The sequence below is a fragment of the Mastomys coucha genome, unplaced genomic scaffold (assembly GCF_008632895.1).
Source record: "Mastomys coucha isolate ucsf_1 unplaced genomic scaffold, UCSF_Mcou_1 pScaffold20, whole genome shotgun sequence".
NCBI classification, from domain to species: domain Eukaryota; kingdom Metazoa; phylum Chordata; class Mammalia; order Rodentia; family Muridae; genus Mastomys; species Mastomys coucha.
Genome location: NW_022196903.1, coordinates 122,367,979 through 122,383,674, shown reverse-complemented (window position 1 = coordinate 122,383,674; position 15,696 = coordinate 122,367,979). Strand labels below are relative to the sequence as shown.

Below are 15,696 nucleotides of genomic sequence, written 5' to 3'. Positions count from 1 at the left end.
AAAACCTGAGATGAGGTTGGTTGATATGAAAATAAAGTCCCTGAAGTTTAGGGTGATCTACAAGCAAGAGTAAAGTGTTCTGAGCTTTCCTGGGGAAAGCAGGAGAAATATCACCTTTGTTTAGGCTCAGTGTAGCAAGAGAAACCTGAGGTTTGCTATGGCCCTCAGCCAGATGTTAAACACTGCTCTGGATTTGTTTCAGGCCTTGGCTGTGTTTCATAAGCAGTTCTGGGAAATTATGGAGCAGCTGCCAAGGTCAGATAAGTGGAATGCTATTTCGTGCTTTTTATTCAACTCACAAAGGAATTCAGGGTGGAGAATTGGCTCTAAATAAAAGCTCAATTCTATGTTATTTCCTTCTTTTATTATTTTCAAAAATGAATAAACTATGAAAGCAAGGGGCACGAAGACAAAGGTTATGTTAGCTTTCTGATACTGTTTTTCCACTGCCTAACAGTCTGCTTATTACAATAGCTGTCTGGTCAAATTTCAGTGTAATGACTGAATGCTTTTTCACTGAGGCCTGCCATACTAGCCAGCTAATGTTAGAATACGTAGTGATGTGTTTGAGTGGCGGCAGTCACATCTGCAAGTATCACACTAGGCCTAGACAGTTCCACGTGTAAGAGGTTTAATTGAGAGGGAGTAGGGGGTAGCAGCGCAGAAAGAGAGGAGAGAGAGAGAGAGAGCAAAGATGGAGGAATTGTCCCATATATATGGGTTGTGACGTAGTAGTCCAGGGAAAGGTGGGAGCTGAATCCAATGGATTCTGGGAATATGGTGGCCGTTGCCACAGCAACAGGTCTGTGGACCCGCCCATGTATCGCTGCAGGTTCTGAATGCTAACTCCTAGGACCACTCTACATGTGGACTGTAGATAATTGTAGCTATTCCTCCAAGGAACCCAGCTGGGCATCAACTGAAAATGAAAGCTAGTTCAAATCTTAAAGAAGAAAAAGTCAGATAGATGGCCCTTGTCCTTCTCATCCACCATGAGCCCAGCAAATAGATTAATAAATGGGAAGAGCCCCTTCTCCATTTCTGGCAATTTTGAACAGATGAGATCCTCAACTCCCTCTTGTAAGAATGGCCTGGAGAGGATGCAGCTAAGAGGTTTTGTTCATTTGCTTTTTACTTTTTACTCAAATACCAGTAAGTCATTCTAAAGTATTCTCAAAAGCTGTTTCTCTGTGAAGTGTTTAGATGCGTAAAATAAGGTCAGAGAGAACAGGAGTCACTGGAGAAAAAAGAGTAAAGATCTTCTTGCATCTCATCTCGGGCAGCAGAATCCAGGCATTCAAGAGACAGTACGTGACATGGAGGCTTAACTAGAACATAGACTCAGTCACTAATGACATTTTATGTGTCCATTAATTGGACAAATGTACCCTGCTAATGTGAGCTTTTAATAATAGAAGAAACTGACTGTGGGTATATGGAAAGGTTAAGCCTTCCTTGAAATGTTGTGACTCAAGAAATGCAGGCAAGGGCTGTTCAAAGAGGAGAGACTCCATCTCCAAGCTCTAACATATTTCCCTTTCTCTGCAGCTCCAGATCATGGGATACAGACAAGGATAGCTGTGCTACCCTCGACAAGAAGTGTATATTCTAAAGGGTGTCAGCTACCCTTAAATGGAAATGAATGAGTTTTCCAGGCTCTAGAATAACCTACAGTTGTTACCCTGAGAAAATCCCTTTAGAGATTCAAAGTTATTTAACCCAATTGCATCCCTGGCATTTAAACTGTCATTTTTGCCTCTGTAAATCACAGATTCCACCCCTGCCCAACACTGGCCTTGTATGCTTTCCTTTGAAGCCCTTGATTACCCCCTCTTTGCTCCAAGAATGCTGTGCTGTATCTCTGCAAAATCAGAATGCCTGCCTTCAAGGTCTACCATCAGCACAAACTGTCCTTGGATCAGCTTGAAGGAGGGCTGCATGTAAGTGGCACATAAAATAAACTATCACCAAGTCCACTTTGTCAAGTTAATACTTTGTGTGTATCTCTTATTAATCAGTATTTTAGTCTCTGAGGTTAATGATCAAGCCACAGATGTGCTGCACCTTCCCCAGTATATGCATCCTATATACTATATCATAAAATTAATAATATTTCAATACTAAAGTAAAATCAATACATCTTATGTTGTATGATAAAGTAAAGAGAAAACAAAAGAAAGATATTTATTCATTATACATTACATGTGTTCACAATACCAATTCTGTTTACTGAGCATATGGTCATGGTCACTATTTACAACTCCTTTGTTTTACAGTATAAAGAAAGATGTATGTATAACTAAATAGTCCTATTGAGGTGTGGTTCATCGCTGCCCTGTTGACCGACCTTTGTCTCCATCTCTCCTGTAATGTGGTTGAATAACTTGCCAGAACTGTGTGAAATCCCTTCCTATTGTCAAGCTCTTCCTCTGGCAGGTGCTATGACCTCAGCTTTTCCCTTCCTATTATATGGAATTCCTGGGAAAGTGTAATTATTTGTATGTTTTGTTACAATAGTATGGTACCTGATGGAAAGGTTAACACTGTTTTTGTTATTGTTGCTATTTGGTTTGTTTGTTTGATTGTTTGTTTCTAGAATATCTCCTTTCCTGTCAAGAAACATGGAACATTAGGGAGATTCTAATTAAACAAAAACATTTGAAAGATTTCAATAAAAATGTCCTGTGTCTATCATACTTTCCTACATTGTTAGGACATGTTTCCTAAAACATAAGCAAAGTTCCCTGCCATAAGTCACACATGGTGATGTATGCAAGTCTGTATAGAGTTGTGCCTAGAAATCCATATATATGCTCCTAGCTGGGAACCAGATTAGCGGGGTTACACAATGGCACCTAGAACTAAGTATCAGGTGCTACACAAGTACACTACAGAAGATCAAATCGAACACAAGACAGTGATAAATATCATGCCTTCATTTGGATTCTTCTGAAGTATAAATGGCCATTTGTTATTGGAGTTAATGAGGTGGTGGTCGAACTCAGCATGAGAAAGTTTGCCTGCAAGCCAAGCCTGGTGTCACTGGTTTCTATCCATACCTGAGAAGCTGAGCCAGGAGAATGGCTGTTGAAAGACTGACTGCCTGACCACAGAGCAAGCACAAAGCCATCCTGTGCAATTTAGTGAAGTCCTTACTGAAAAAAGGTAAGGCAAGGTCTGGGGATACAGGACTGTGATGGCCTAGTAAGCACATACTTGTCTAGTATGCACAAGGCCCTAGATTCAATCCCTAGTGCTTATATAAGGCGGGGGGGGGGGGGCTAGAAAAAAAGGAAGAAAGGAGGGAAAAAGGAAGAAAGAGAGGGAATAAACAACAGAAAAAAAGAAAATGTTGGCTCCATACCATACCAATCTCTGAAAAGGAAATTTCTTGGAAAAATTAGATTGTCTTGATCATATTTCACATGAGATAATCTTACAGAAAATATTCTTTCACAGAAAACCCTGCCTATGATCTAAATTCATTGCCAAAAACAAAATTGCATTGCTTAACAGATGATGAAAGCACCTGTGTAGTCAATTATGATCCCATCCAAGACCGAACTTGTTGTCTAATCACCTCCCTTAAGCTACAAGTTACTGCTTGCTTGCTTGGCTTGACTTTTGTTTTGCAGAGAGACCTTGAAAATTAACAGAGCGTGATTAGTGATGTTGAATACGTTCTCATACATCTGTCCTCCGTTTGCATGTCTTTTGAATAAGCATCTGTTCAAGCCCTCTACTTCTCTATTAATCTGGTTACTTACCCCTTGCTACCTCAAAAGGGTATAAAGTATTGTGATGGTTTGTCTTGATGGCTACTTGACTGGATTGATAGAACTGATGAAACACACTTGTGCTTCTGTGAGTGTTTCAACAGCAGAGTGCTCTGTGGGAAAATAGTAACATGGCTAAAGGAATACACCTTCAATATGTACATAAATTCCACCAAGTGGCTGCATGGAAAAGCAAAAATAAAGGAGTTAGCTACACTGAAAAGCTTCTTCTATATGAACAAGTGCATCTACTGCTTTGGTGATGGTGATGGCGGTGGTGGTGGCGGTGGTGGTGGTGGTGGTGGTGGTGTTAGTGATGGTAGTTGTGTGGGTGTGGTGATAGTGGTGGTGTGGGTGCGGTGGTGGTGTGATGTGGGTGTGGTGGTAGTGTGGGTGTGGGTGTGGTGTGGTGGTGATAATGAACTCCAGATTCTTCCATCTTACAACCTGATTTGGTACCACTGACTCTCTAGGTGGTTTCCAGGCTTTCAGCACCATACTGAAGGCATCTGAGTTTCCTGGGTAGGGCATTGCCTAGTTCTCTACCTCTCTAGCGTTCAGACTCCCATTCATGTTGGATGACCCAACTGATGCTGAGTCAGCCAATACAATAAATCCCTGTTCAGACTTCTTTCCCGGGTGATTCTAGGCCATGTCAAGCTGAGAGTTGAACTTAGCTATCTCGATCCCCTTTACCATATATGTTCTATCAGTTCTGTTTCTCCAAAGGACCTGCTTAATGCAAGTGCCTAGTGCTACAGGCTCCTTGGTTGTTGAAATAAGTATGTACTCGTCTTCTGACCTGAAGTATGCAATGGAAGAAGCAGAATCATTTGGCTAATGGACATTTCTTTGAAAGTTGAAGAAAACAAGCTGAGAAAATCAGGACCCCGACATGAACCTTGTCTTTATAAAAGGCAGTACATACATCATCTAATGAAAATCAGTAACTACTACAAGGAGATCAATGAGGTCACACTCAGAAAGACAAGTCTCTCATGTTCAGCTGTAGAATCTAGAAGGAAATAGAAGACTAAAAACATGAGGGCAGGAAGAGGTCTGTCAGGGAAGCATACAGGGTTTGGGGGTAGGGTGTAAGGGAGGTTTATCAGTCTTCAGTGGCAGCCAGAGACTCCTCCTCACACAACTGGTTGGTCTTGATTTTCACTGGAGAAAAAAAAAAATTCAGCATGACTCAATATCAAGCAGAATTGGAATTAATTTTTTAAAAAGTATGAATTTAAGCATGGGAAGTGGGGTGCAGATGGGGCTTAATTACAGCAGTGTTAACCTTCCAACAGTGAGGCATGACTGACCAAAGAGACACAGCAAGTGTCTTTACAATACATGTCTCCTAAAGATTGACTTACGTATTTAGACTTATATATTTCTACTTTAAGCATGTTTGTGTGTTGCCTACATAAATGTCTGTGCACCAGGTGCATGAAGTTCTAGTGGAGATCAGGAGAGGGCATCAAATCGTCTTGAACTGGAATAAAAAGAAAATGGTTGTGAGCCACCAAGTGGGTGCTGGGAACTGAACTTGGGTCCTCTGCAACAGCAGACAGTCCCTTAACCTAGGGGTCGTCTCTCTAGTTCCTCTTTACATGATTTTTGAGTTACATTGCTCATTTAAAATCTTTGAATGGTTTTAGCTCAGGAAATTTCTTTAGTAAAATAAGAACATAAGGTGTTTTCTGGGGTGCATTGTGTCAGGTGTGCACACTGATAAGTCACCAGGAAGTCCTCTGCCTATGTTTTCATTTTAAACCTGTCTAATCTTGTTTGTGCTGTACTTAGAAAGAGTTACAATGAAAGAGTGGCAGCTGCTTTCCTTCAAGTGTTCCTGAAGGAACACTTCACTTTAACATGCTTATTTCAAACATCTATTGAAAAAGAATGTTGTGTATATGCATGTAATATTCACAGCATGGTTTTGATAGTTGTAAGGAAATTCTTGACTCTCAGACACTGATAGATTTAGAGTCCTGGATGAGGGATGGCCTTTTCCTTTCTGTGTTCCTTTACTTTCCTGTGTCTTTTTATCTTGACTCACAGTGAAGGGAGGGGGTGGATGTCATTACCTTCATGCATGAGAGTGCTACAGGGAAACCCATTACCTTGCAATATTCTAATAAAAACAAATAAACTCTATGTCCTAATAAAAAAGGAGTGAAGTTGGGCTTCCATTAAATATTTACATACAAACTTAAATTATAGTGCTTGCATGTAGGATTTTTAAATTTTAGTGCTTTTAGAAGGAAACAGTCTTAGATATGATAGTAAAAGAAAATGTAAATGCCATCGAGGTTAAACTACTGCATCTGAAAAGGTGCCACTGAGAAAGTACAAATGTCAGCCACCAAGTGGAAGAAAATATATGTAAAGGTCAGCCACCAAGTAGAAGAAAATATGTGTTAAAGGTCAGCCACCAAGTGGAAGAAAATAGTTGAAAACTGTGTCTCTGTTAAGAAATGTATGTGCTGGATACATAAATGTTGAGAACAATTGAAAATTTAAAAGATAATGTGTATATAGGTGTGTTCAGAGAGCAGAAGATGGTACCAGGTCCCCTGTAACTGGAGTTACATGCAGATGTCAGCCACACCATGTGAGTTCTGGAAACTGAACTCGGATTTTCTGTGAGAAGAACAAGTGCTTTTAACCACTGAGCCACTCCACAGCCTGTAGCCTCTTGTTAATATTCTCCCAATTTCCCTAGTTGTTGGACATTGAAACCCCAAATGACATACAGCTGTGTTCAAGTGGCCTGACATACACTGGGGTCAGCACTCAGGATATAATCTCTCCATTCAGATATAATCTCTCTGTTCATTCATTGACATTGTTTTGAGTACATATGCTGTGTTTGTTGCTGAAACTTGCAAGACTTAATGACATTATATTTAGGTAACAAACAGTTTCAACAACTAGTCAGTTGCCAAATTTGATTCTTAAATAAGATGTGAGCAGCAACTTATTTTAACTTCACTGCTTCCTGTTTTTAAAGGAAGACATAAAATACAGTTCTAAGTATTTACAAACACCTATGTTGTGTGGGGGCCCTGTTAACATAACTGTGTGTAAAAATACATGTAAGCTCAGACATCTAAAAGCTACCCACTGCTCAAGGTCAGACATGAATGTTTTCAAATCAACATCTATCCCAGTTCCTTTCCCATAGAACATACAGTTCTATTTCTAGCATTGATAACTTATCATCATAACACAATGATCTCAGCCTTCTCATCTCTCCAGACAAGCAAATTCATGGTAGGCACTGGAGTCAGTCTATCTCTTACAGCAATTCCAAAAAAAAAAAAAAAAAAAAAAAATCTTTTTATCAATGTAAAGATTATATAAATACAAATTGAGATTAAATTCTGTAGGGCCCAAATTTATTCATCCTAAATAATTTAGGACTATGATCTTTTTAATGATTTATTTATTCATTTTACATACCAATATCAGCCCCCCTTTCTTCCCAGTACCTCCTCCTGCATATTCTACCCCATACCCCATTCTCCTTCTCCTCTGAGAAGGGAGACCCCGCTCTGGGTATCAGTCCCCCCCACTTCCCTACCCCTCTATGTCCATCTCCCCCATATCCTCCACTCCTGGCACATTCACTACAGGTCTAGGTACATTCTTTCCCACTGAGGCCAGACAAGGCAGCCGAGCTAGAGGAACTGGGTCCATAGGCAGGCAACAGATTCAGGCTCAGTCCTAACTCCAGTTGTTGGGAGACCTGCATGAAGACCAAGATGCACATCTGCTAGATCTATGTGGGTGGGGAATAAGTCTAACCCATGCTCACTCTCCGGTTGATGGTTCAGTCTTGGGGAGCTCCCAAGGTTCCAGGTTAGTTGACTCTGTTGGTCTTCCTATGGTGTCCCTCTCCTCTTCGAGTGCCTCAATCCTTCCCTCAACTCTTCCATAAGACTCCCTGAGCTCTATTTAAACATTTGGCTGTGGATCTCTGCACATCTTTCTATTGGCTGCTGAATGGAGCCTCGCAGAGGACAGTTATACTAAGCTCCTGCCTGCAAGCATAACAGAGTATCATTAATAGTGTCAGGATTGGTTCTTGCCCATATATAGGTCTCAATTTGGGCCAGTCATTAGTTGGCTATTCCCTCTGTCCCTGTACATTTTGTAGATAGGACACATTTTTGGGCCTAAGGCTCTTATGGGTGGGTTGTTGTCCCTCTCCTTCCACTGGAAGGCCTCCCTGGCTACAGGAAGTACCCACTTCAGAATCCATATGCCTCACTGCTAGGAGTCTTAGCTAGAGCTGCCCTATAGACATCTGGGGCCTCCCCCCATCCAGGTCTCTGGCACATCCTAGAGATTGTTTCCCCACCTCTGATTTTCTTTCTTTCTCCCCTGCTTTCCCTACACCTGATCCCCACCATCTTCCTCTCCTCTCTATCCCCTCTCCTACCCAGTTTTGTCCCTCCATCTACCTCCAATACCTATTGTATTTCCCTTTCTGAGAAAGATTGAACCTATCTCCCTTGGGTCTTCCTTGTTATTTGTCTTCTTGGGGCCTGTGGATTGTAGTGTGGTCACCCTTTACTTTAAGGCTAATATCCACTTATAAATGAGTTATACTATGCATGTATATCCTTTTGGGTCTGGGATACCTCACTCAGGATAATATTCTCAAGTTCCATCCATTTGCCTGCAAAATTCATGATGTCCTTGTTTTTGATAATTGAGTAGTATTCTACTGTGTAAATAAACCACATTTTCTTCAGTTGAGGGACATCTAGGCTGTTTCCAGTTTCTGGCTAATTACAAATAGAGCTGCTATGAATATAGTTGAGCAAGTGTTCTTGTGGGATTCTAGAGGATCTTCTGGGTATATGGCCAGGAGTGGTGTAGCTGGTCTTGAGGTAGCACTATTGCCAACTTTCTGAGAAACCAACTTATTGATTTCCAGAGTAGTACAAGTTTGCACTCCCACCAGCAAAAGAGGAGTGTTCCCCTTGCTCCACAGCCTCACTGTGCTCTCCCTTGAGCTGTTATCCTAGCCACTCTGATGGGTATAAAACAGAGTTGTTTTGATTTGCATTTTCCTGATGACTAAGAATGTTAAACATTTTTTTAAGTGTTTTTTGACCATTAGAGATTCTTCTGTTGAGAAATCTCTGTTTAGCTTTGTACCCCATTTTTAGATGATTATTTGAGTTGTTGTTGTGTCACTTCTTGAGTTCTTTATATATAAAGATATTGACTCTCTGTCAAATCTGTAGGCTGTCATTTTGTCCTAGTGACAATGTCCTTTAACTTATGGAAACTTTTCAGTTTCATGAGTTCCCATTTATTAATTGTTGATCTTAGTGTCTGAGCTATTGGTGTTCTGTTCAGGATGTTATCTCCTGTATCAATGAGTTCAAGATTACTCCCCACTTTCTGTTCTATTAGATTTAGTGTATCCGGTTTTATGGTGTGGTCTTTGATATACATAGACTTGTGGTTTTGTTCAGAATGATAAGTATCTGTTTGCATTCTTCTACATGCAGACATCCTGTTAGAATAGCACTATTTGTTGATGATTTCCCTTTTCCATTGTATGGTTTTGGCTTCTTTGTCAAAAATCAAGTGTCTGTAGATGTGTGGGTTTATTTCTGGGTCTTTGATTTGATTGCACTGTTTCTCTATGAATACCTTACAGTTTTTATTATTATTACTCTATAGTACAGGTTGAAATTAGGGATGGGAATACCTCCAATAGTTCTTTTTTTTGTTCAGGATTGTTTTAGCTATCTTGGGCTTTTGATTTTTCCACATGAAGTTGAGAATTGTTCTTTCAAAGCCTATAAAGAATCGTGTTGGAATATGAATTGGAATTGCATTACCTATGTAGATCACTTTTGGTAAATGACCATATTCACTGTTAAACCTACTGATCTATGAGCATGAGAGATCCTTCATCTTCAGATATATTCCTCAGACTCTTTCTTCAGAGACTTGAAGTTTCTTGTCATACAAGTCTTTCACTTGCTTGGTTAGTTACACCATGATATTTTATATTATTTGTGGCTATTGTGAAGGGTATTATTCACAATAATATTGTGAAGTTACGGTATTGTGAAGTTATCTCCCTAACTTCTTTCTCAGCCTGTTTGTCATTTGTATAAGGGCGGGATTACTGATATCTTTGAGTTAATTTTGTATCCAGCCACTTTGCTAAAGGTGTTTATCAGCTGTATGAGTTCCTTGGTAGAATATTTGAATCATTTATGTATACCATCTGTGAGATATTCAGCTACAAGTAGTGATACTTTGACTTCTTCCTTTCCAATTTGTATCCTCTTGATCTCCTTTAATTGTCTTATTGCTCTAGCTAGAACTTCAAGTACTATATTGAAGAGATAGGAAAAGAGTGAGCAATCATGTCTCTGATGTCAGTGTAATTGCTTTAAGTTTCTCTCCATTTAATTTGATGTAGACTTGCAGAATATTGCCTTTATTGTATTTAGGTATGTGCCCTCTATCCCTTATCTCTCCAATACATTTAACATGAATGGGTGTTAGATTTTGTCAAAGAATTTTTTAGCATCTAATGAGGTGATCATGTGGTTTTATTTTCTTTCAGTTTGTTTATATAGTGGGTTATGTTGATGGATTTTCCTATATTAAATCACCCCTGTATCCCTGGGATGAATCTTACTTCATCATGGTAGATGATGTCTTTGATGTATTCTTGAATTCAGTTTGCACATATTTTAGAGTATTTTGTATCAATGTTCATAATGCAGGTTGGTCTGAAATCTTCTTTCTCGGATGAGTCTGTGTAGTTTAGGTATCAGGGTGACTATAGCCTCAGAGAATGAATTAGCAATATACTTTCTGTTTCTATTTTGTGGAATAGTTTGAGAAGTATTGGTAGTAGGTCTTCTTTGAAAGTAGTTGCATTTAGTATTAAAAAGCAATCCACAGTATTGCCAGTTAGGCTCCAGCCAGCAGTCTCAGTCTGTTCACAGCCTGGTACAGAGACTGAATATTTTTCCTTGTTAGCACCTCTCCCACCAGAGCTGGCTCAGCATCTCCAAAGCTCCGAAATCACTCCTCCCCTCACTGACTGCTGCCAAACCTATAATCAATCCCAAATTTCCACAGCTAGCTAGGAGCTCACTCTTGCAAATCCATGCTCTGCTGCAATTAGCTTTTCCTGGAGCTCAGATGAGTCACTGCAAAATGGAAAACACCAGACAATCTTAGTTTAGAATCAACAGCTAACACAATCACTTGGCGTGGAATCTAGAATCCTAAATTCACCAACTATTCTATGTTAGAAATCTTCTGGTAGCAGATCCTGGTGGATTCCACCACCGGAACTAACAGCCCCCGGCCCATATCTTGTTCACTTTGCTCCCACAATCCAAAAGGAAGTCACCTCCCCTTGCCTTCCCTCTTCCTTTCTTGGACCCTGAAGGTGAAAGACCCCTCAAGAGAGGAGACCCTTACTCTAGTCTCGGGATTACACAATACTCCATGAAACTCACAAGAGACCGATCTTGCTGCAAACACATGAGGTTTCTTCAGGAAACCAGTGCACTGGGGCTGAGCTCATAACCCACGCAGGGGCAGAGGAGTACAACCCAGAGCACAAGAAGTGTAGGGTATTTAAAGGAAACCACAAACCAGGGGAAGTGAGGGAGTAACCAAGGAAACACAACATAAAAACAGTGGAAAATTTCAGAGGGACCCAACCCATGATTTAGTCAGGGTCATGAGAAAAACATCCTGCGTACTCATTATTCTGAAGAATGTGGTTTTATCATTGTCATTGTCATTCACTTTGTGGTTAACCGTTCACTGGAACCACCTAGATGACTTATATCCTGCCTTTGTGGTCAACCAGTTCCTGGAAATAGCCAGTCTATATTCTTGGCTCAGAGAAAGTTTCAGAGAAACTTCAGAGAAAGAAACTTCAGAGAAAGTATCAGAGAAAGTTTTCCATGCTCTTTAAGTAAAAGCTTATACACTATAATTTCTACTAAATGATCTTTTTAAAAATTTTTTCTTCCACCCTTCACTGACACACTTCCTTCTTGTCCAGTAGTTGGCTTCTTGTTGTCTTTATTATTTAATCAATTAGGAGAAAATTCTGCTACCGAAATTCTAGTAGAATTCTGCACTAAAACCTTTTGGCCCTGGACTTTTGTTGGTTGGGTGACTTTTAATAATTGCTTCTATTTCCTTAGGGGATATAGGGCTATTTAGAGAGTTTACCTGATCTTGATTAAAATTTGGTAATAGGTATCTGTCTAGAAAATCACCCATTTCATTTAGTTTTTCCAAATTTGGGAAGTATAGTCTTTTGAAGTGAGACCTAATGATTCTTTGACTTTCCTCAATGTCCATTATTATCTCTCTTTTTTAATTTCTGAGTCTGCCTTTTAGTTAGTTTGGCTAAGGGTTTGTCTATCTTGTTGATTTTTCTCAAAGAACCAGTCATGGTTTTGTTAATTCTTTGGATTTTTCTCTTTGTTTCAAATTGATTGATTTCAGCACTGAGCTTATTTCCTGCCATTTACTCCTCTTGATGTGTTTACTTCTTTTTTTCCTCGACAGTTCAGGTGTACTCTTAAATTGTTAGTATGAGAATGCTCTAATTTCTTTATGAAGGCACTTAGTGCTATAAACTTTCCTCTTAGCTCTGCTTTCATTGTGTCCCATAAGTTTGGGCATGTTGGGCCCTCATTTTCATTGAATTCTGGAGAGTCTTTAATTTCTTTCTTTATTTAGCTGTCAGCCATTACTGGCTACATGAACTAGGTTCCTGAGAGGAAAGATGGGGCTACATGGGAGGACAGCGAGAGAAGAATAAAATGAGACCAAGACAAGTTTCTGATCAAGGCTTAATGTTTACTTACGAGTCTGAGTATATAAAGGGAGGGGACCCATACCCCTCAATGCCAGGATCTCATCACCTTATAAACTTTTGTTGGTTGTCAGGAACTCAGCAGGTGGTGGATACTTGTAGGAAGCTACAGATGTGGCAGGACAATAGACTTCACCTAGGTTCAGGCTCCACCCTAGGTGGGCTAGTCGGCTGTGGCAGAGCAAGGTCTGAATCAGCCTGCACCAGGCTGGGGGAAGGTCACACTTTATGTCTTTCCTGACCCAGTGATCATTCAGTAGAGAATCATTCAGTTTTCATGAGTATGTAGGATTTCTGTTGTTTCTGTTGTTGTTGAAGTCCAGCTTTAATCCATGATAATATGATAAGATGCAAGGGGTTATTTTAATCTTTTGGTATCTTTTGAGGCTTGCTATATGACCGATTATGAGGTCAATTTTAGAGAACATTTGATGAGATGCCGAGAAGAAGATATATTATTTTGTGTTTGAATGAAATGTTCTATAGATATCAGTTAAGTCCATTTCAATCATAACTTCTGTTGATTTCATCATTTCTCTGTTTAGTTTCTGTTTCAATGACCTGTCCATTGGTGAGAATGGGGTTTTGAAATCTCCCATTATTAATGTGTGGAGTTGATGGGTGATTTAAGCTTTAATAGTATTTCTTTTACAAATGTGGGTGTCCTTGTATTTAGTGTATAGATTTTCAGAATTGACACATTCTCTTGGTGGATTTTTCCTTTGATGAGTAAAAAGTGTCCTTCCCTGTCTCATTTGATTACTTTTGGTTTAAAGTCTATTTTATTAGATATTAGGATGGCTTTTCCAGCTTGTTTCTTGGTACTGCTTGCTTGGAAATATTTTCCCTGCCCTTTATTTTGAGGTAATGTCTATTTTAGTTGCTGAGATGTATTTCTTGTATACACCAGAATGATAGATTCTGTTTAAGCATCCATTCTGTTAGCTTGTGTCTTTTTATTGGGGAATTGAGTCAATTGATGTGGAGAGATATCAATGACCAGCAATTGTTAATTCCTATTATTTTGATGTTGGTGGTGGTTGCTTATGTGTGTGTGTGTGTGTGTGTGTGTGTGTGTGTGTGTGTCTCTGTGTGTGTATGTGTGTGTGTGTGTCTTTCTCTTCTTTTGGTTTTAATGGTGTGAAATCATTTATTTATTGTGTTTTCTTGAGTGTACTTAGCCTCATTGGGTTGGAGTTTTCTTTCTATTATCCTGTGTAGGTCTGGTTTTCTCATCTATGGTGATTAAAAGGTTTGTTGGGTGTAGTAGACTGGGGTAAGATCTGTGGTCTCTTAGGGTTTGCAAGGCCTCTGGCTTTGTTAGTGACATGTCTCTAGGGAACCTAGAAGAATGGGTATGGGGTGTTTGTCCAATCTTAAGAGAATTGACTATTTCCTGCTGTCCAGGATCTGAAGAGCCATCTGAGGATAGGTCAGAAGGAACAGGTCCAGTAGAAGCATGTGTCTGTGAGAGGAGATTGAAGTATCTGCAGGTTGCTTCTCTGGAGCTGTCCTGGATGTAGTAAGCACATGGACTTGACAAGATGTTGAAACACATTATTATAGGTAGAGAATAAGATTAAGTACATTTGGGAGAAAGAAATTTTTTCTTAAGAAGTACATTTGAAACCCAGAGGAATCCCACCCTCTGGAATAGGTAGTAAGTGGGAACTTTGAGCAGATGTACTTATCTGGATGGAGCCTATTTGGTCCATGAAAGGTAAATCTGAGTGGATATCCTGTAGCTTATAAGTTTATAAAAGAGATAACAACATGAGTTAATGACATGAACAGTCTTTAAGATGAGCCTTTTGTGGAGCAGAAGGAACAAGAATTTGTGATTAAAAGGCTGGATTGTATAGTGGAATGTTTTATTAGAGTTAATGTTAGGACAGTGGCATGGCAAGAAGAGGAAATATGAAGAATATGAAGCATCTAATTAATGGAAACTGAGTTTAGGTAAGGAGATAACAGATTACATCTGTGAAAGCTTTTTCTAGATGTCAAGCTACTGTTATCTTAGCTGTCAATGTAGTCAGAAGTCTGGGGAATAAACAATAATCTAGGAGTTATATTATTTCAAAAAGAGTCTACTAGCCAACAGTTCCCTGTGGTCTCCATGGTAACTTGGGCAGTCAGTCTGGTTTTAAAGTGCAGAAGACACAGGGCTTTTTCTCTGTGAAATGGACACAAGTGACATGAGAAATGGCTTACCTTGATGTAGGCAATGTAAGTCATTTGACTCAGGGTATCCAGCTTTGTCCACTGCGTATTTCAGTGATTATCGTATCATAATCCAGGCAGTATCTTGTAGCTGTGTCCATATCTTCTCAGATCTCATGGGAGAAACTGTTGGAAGCTTCAGGAATTTTGTCTGCCATAAATATAATAATTAGGAGGTTTCTGGCAGAATTGAAGGCTATATTGATTGGTTATAACCGAATAGAATTTAATGGCAGTAGTGAAACTTATCATCTGTAAGTAACGTTGACAGGCTGCGTAAGTAGAGAAACCACACTTTTGCATTAGCAAAGAAACCTTTGACTAGGACCAGAATAAGAACGCTGGCAGCAGTAGCATAAGAGTGTGGTGACAGAAAATGGGTTTGTTCAGGCAGGTTCAGGCTTGTACACAAACTGAGCACGAGGGCCATGAGAACAGGCCAGGGGTGTGGGAATATGGACAGGTAAACGGTTGGGCATAGGGGACCTCTTTCCATTTACCAGACCGCTGGCAGTATGTGTGAAGATCCCTTAAAATATACATTTGAACACATCACAGCACCCATTAGTATATTATTCATACTGCATCCCAAGAGTAATTCAATAACAAAAATTTCAACCAGGCTAGAGGCCTAAGTCGTCACCAAGGCCCCTTAGAGGCTATACACGGTAAGTCCCGGACTTACCATAAAGCATCTCACCCTAGACCTAGGAGTTTTTTAAAAGGCTGCAAGAGCCCAGAGGGGGAGGATGCGAGACCTGCTTTCGAAGCATGTAGTCACCCAAGGATCAGGACACAGCA

The 15,696-nt window shown here is 39.9% G+C and overlaps 1 long non-coding RNA gene across 2 annotated transcripts in view; it reads left to right on the top strand.

The window, feature by feature from the left end:
- The window catches only part of LOC116099669, an 11,706-nt gene extending 7,707 nt beyond the window's left edge, over positions 1–3,999 (top strand). Inside the window, exons 4-5 of one of the 2 annotated variants that reach the window (XR_004122343.1) lie at positions 203–255; positions 1,549–3,999. This is a non-coding gene — a long non-coding RNA (uncharacterized LOC116099669). The remainder of the gene's footprint in view (positions 1–202; positions 256–1,548) is intronic. The other variant, XR_004122342.1, reaches the window with a different exon arrangement.
- The last annotated feature ends 11,697 nt before the right edge of the window (positions 4,000–15,696 follow it).